Raw genomic sequence first — 4,724 nt, 5'->3', positions numbered from 1 at the left:
ATCTGCAAATAGAGATACTTTTATTTCTTCCTTACCAATTTGGATGCCCCTTATTTCTTTTTTCTGGCCTAATTGCTCAGGCTAGGACCTTCAGCACAATGTTAAGTAAGAGTGATGATAAAGGGCATCCTTGTCTGGTTCCCGTTCTCCAGGGAAATGCTTTCAGGCTCTCTCCATTTAAGACGATGTTGGCTGTTGACTTTGTATAAATGACCTTTATTATGTTGAGGAATTTCTCTTCTATTCCTGTTTTGCTGAGAGTTTTTATCATGAATGGGTGTTGGACTTTGTCAAATGTCTTTTCTGCACCAATTGATAAAATCATGTGGTTCTTGTGTTTGGGTTTATGTATGTGATGGATTACATTGATTGTTTTTCTAATGTTAAACCATCCCTGTATACCTTGTATGAATCCCACTTGGTCTTGGTGAATTATTTTATTGAGATGTTGTTGAATTTTATTGGCTAGAATATTGTTAAGAATTTGTGCGTCTAAGTTCACGAGGAGTATTGGTGTGTAATTTTTTTTTGTGTGTGGTGCCTTTACCTGGTTTTGGTATCAGGGTTATGCTGGCTTTGTAGAATTAGTTTGGGAGTATTCATCCTTTTCTATGCTCTGAAATACATTTACTAGTAGTGGTGTTAACTTTTCCCTGGAAGTTTGGTAGACTTCTCCAGTGAAGCCATCAGGACTAGGGCTTTTTTGGGGGGGGCGGGGGAGGTCGAGTTTTTTAATTACCTTTTCAATCTCTTCTTTGTTATAGGTTTATTTAGTTGTTCTACCTCTGTGTGAGTTTAGGTAGATAGTGTGTTTCTATAAATTTATCCATTTCCCCATGGCTTTCAAATTTGTTAGAGTACAATTTTTCATTTTATTCTGTGATTCTTTTAATTTCAATTCGGTCTGTTGGGTTATCGCCCATCTCATTTCTTATATGGGTTATTTGATTCCTGTTTTTTCTTTTGTCAGTTTGGCCACTGGTTTATCGATTTTGTCGATCTTTTCAAAAAACCAGATTTTGGACTTGTTAACTCTTTCGATTGTTTTCTGTTCTCTATTTCCTTTAATTCTGTGCTAATTTTTATTATCTGCTCTCTTTTTGTGCCCAAGGGTTTCTTTTGCTGCTGCCTTTCTATTTGTTCAAGTCGTAGGGATAATCCTTTGATTTTGGGCCTTTCTTCTCTTTGGATGTGTGCATTTATTGCTATAAATTGATCTCTGAGGACTGCTTTTGCTGTATCCCAGGTTTCTGGTAGGAAGTGTTTTCCTTCTCATTGGATTCTATGAGTTTCTTTATTCCATCCTTAATATCTTCTATAACCCAGTAGTTTTTGAGCAAGGCGTTTTTCTGTTTTCATGTGTTTGATTTTTTTTGGTTTTTTGTGTTATTGATTTCTACTTTCATAGCTTTATGGTTAGAAAAGATGCTTTGTAGTATTTTGATGTTTTGGATTCTGTTAAGGCTTGCTTTATGGCCTGATATGTGTCCTATTCTGGAGAATGTTCCATGTGCGTTGGAAAAGAAGGTATATTTGGCTGCTGTTGGGTGGAGTGTTCTGTGTATGTCTGTGAGGTCAAGTTTGTTGATTGTGGCATTTAGATCTTCCCTGTCTTTATTGAGCTTCTTTCTGGATGTTCTGTCCACCAGAACGGGTATGAGTCGAAGTCTCCTGCTATCATGGTGGAGCTGTCTATCTCCCTTTTCAATGCTGTGAGAGTTTACGTATTTTGGAGCCCTGTTGTTGGGTGCATAAATATTTGTTATGGTTATATCCTCCTGGTATATTGACCATTATGTAGTGTCCTTCCTATCCCCTGTGGTGGATTTAACTTTAAAGTCTATTTTGTCAGAAATTAATATTGCCACTCCTGCTCCTTTTTTGATTGTTGTTTGCTTGATATGTATTTTTCCATCCGTTGAGTTTTAGTTTGTTTGTGTCTTTAAGTCTAAGGTGTGTTTCTTATAGGCAGCATATCAGTGGATCGTGGTTTTTTTTTTTTAATCCGTTCTGCCACTGTCTCTTTATTGGTACATTTAGTTCATTTACATTCAGCATAATTATTAATAGTTATGAATTTAGTGCTGTCATTTTGGTGTCTTTTTTGTTCTTGTTATTGACAGTTTCTTTTTTCCACTTAATTTTCTGTGCTGAAGAGTTATTCTTTAAGTATTCTTTTCTTCTTTTTCATTGTTGTTGTGCTTTTATTTACTGAGCCTTTAGGTTTTTCTTGTTTTTTTATTTTTATGTGTAGGATTGTTAGTTTCCTTTGTGGTTACCTTAACATTTACTCCTATTGTCCTAAGTTTAAATGAAACTTTTTTCTTTATATCGCCTTGACTTCCCCGCCATATGAAAGATCTATGACTACATTTTTTTAGTCCCTCTTTTTTGATTTAATGTTGTCATCTTTTACATAATGATGTCTCTGTTTTCCTGTTTCGAGCATTTTATCTTTTATTTTTGTGATTTCTGTATATGGGTTGCTATCTGGTTGCTCTGTCCTGTGTTCTAATCTTGGGTTGTTATCAAGTGTTGCTGATTTTCTAACAAGGGGACTCCCTTTAGTATTTCTTTTAATTTTGGTTTGGCTTTTTCCAAATTCCCTAAAATTCTCTTTATCTGGAAATTTCCTAATTTCGCCTTCATGTTTGAGGGACAATTTTTCTGGACATGTAATTCTTGGCTGGCAATTTTTTTCTTTCAAGGCTTTAAATATGTCATCCCATTGCCTTCTTGCCTGCATGGTTTCTGCTGAGTAGTCTGAGCTTAGTCTTATTGACTGTCCTTTGTAGGAGACTTTTCGTTTATCTCTAGCTGCTCTTAAAATTGTCTTTATCTTTGGTTTTAGCAATTTGATTATATCTTGATTTCTTTTTGGATGTACCTTGTGTGGGGTTAGATGAGCATCTTGGCTAGATATCTTCTCGTGTTTCACAATATCAGGGATGTTTTCTGCCAACAAATCTTCAACAATTCTCTCTGTATTTTCTGTTATTCCTCCCTGTTCTTGTACTCCAATCACTCATAGGTTATTTCTCTTGATAGAGTCCTGCAAAATTCTTAGGGTTTCTTCATTTTTTAAATTCTTTTATCTGATTTTTTATCAAATATGTTGGCATCAAGTACTTAATCTTCAATCTCACTAATTTTGACTTCCATTCCCTCAATTCTGCTCCTATGACTTTCTGTTGAGTTGTCTAATTCTGAAAATTTATTGTTAATCTTCTGGATTTCTGTTTGTTGTCTCTGTATGGATTCTCACAGGCTATTAAATTTGTCATTATGGTCTTCTATTAGTTCCTGTAATGCTATAAATGTGTGTTTCTTGGCTTGTTCTGCGTTTTGCCTGATCTTCTGAAGAGTTTTGTATTCTTCCTCTTGTAGTTCCAGAAAGTTCTCTTCATCCAGAAGATTTTGTGATTTTTTGTTTTGGGAGCTTGCTGAAGCCAGCATGGTCTGAATCTTTATGTGATTTGATATTGACTTTGTCTCTGAACCATCAATAAGTTATTGTATTTATTTTTTGTGTGTTTGCTTATCGTGTCCTAGCTTCTTGTTTTGTTTTGTAATGCCTAAATAGACAGCTCGAGTGAACTAGCTTTATTATTTTTGCCTTTGAAGCTCTAAAGCCCTGTCACCAGGTGGTTAGAGCTGTTACTAGGTATATGAGCCCAGGAGTCCTTTTAATTTTCTTTTATGGATTCAGCTTAGGTGTCCAGGTAGTTGGTTACCAAGTGTGTGGTGCAGGCTCTCATCTAGAGTCTTAGACGAGCAGGGATGATTGGTTTAGGCACAGTATCTGGCTGCAGTAGAGGTCAGGCACTGAGCTAGGCAGGAGGCTAACAACTGCCCCTGAGTATCTGTGAAGAAAGTGTGTCCCTGTTCCCTAGAGTACGTAGGTGCGTAGGTTTGCAGCCGGAACTCAATGCTGTTGGCTGTAAGGACTAGGAGGCACCACCTATCCTTGGAACCCTGTTGTGGTGGCTTGGTGGCATGGCTGAAGCCACCAGCCCTCAGGCCCCTCATGTAGGTAGATGAAGACCTTGCTTAATAGGCAGAGCAGCGTCAAACGTCACGAACCTGCCTCTCTACCATAGAGCTGAAACAATTGAAGTTAGACTTCAGGTATATACCCTGTTTTACTGTGCTGATGAGGTCCTATGCTGTCCAAATGGGCCCACACAGGCCTATGCAGGGGTGAAAGGCATTCATACTCTGTGGACCGCTTGTACCTGTGCCTAGGCAAAGGAGCTGTTTCTGCCCTGAGTTCCCAGCTTTGAGGAGCCAGCAGATTATTTTTCCGCCTGTTTGTTAATTTGTTACTTCTTTAAGGCCAGGATGATGCCTCAGGGTGCTTGGCAGGTCCTACTTCTAGCTCAGGGAAAGTGGCTTTACCTGAAGCCAGCTCAGGACCTGGTACAGAGCAGGGAGGGGTCTATTAATTGGGAGACAGTTTTTTCCAAAAGAGTGTTTCTTGGTTTCTGCAGTAGATTAGATGTAAGTACTTATCTTTTGCAGAGACTGCCACTTTTCTCTGATTCTGGAGGCGTGAGTGAACTCTGTGCCACTCAGTCTCCCCAATGTAGAAAATAAGGAAAACAGCTGCTTGCCTCACTGCATTTGACTGCTTGCCTCACTGCACTCATGCAAGCAGATCCAACCTGCATGGTGTCCGTTCTTACTGGGTCAGGTTTGACAACTCCTCACTGCTTCTGAACCAT

The sequence above is a fragment of the Loxodonta africana genome, chromosome 15 (genome assembly GCF_030014295.1).
Source record: "Loxodonta africana isolate mLoxAfr1 chromosome 15, mLoxAfr1.hap2, whole genome shotgun sequence".
NCBI classification, from domain to species: Eukaryota; Metazoa; Chordata; class Mammalia; order Proboscidea; family Elephantidae; genus Loxodonta; species Loxodonta africana.
Note: the sequence above shows the minus strand (reverse complement) of the source record.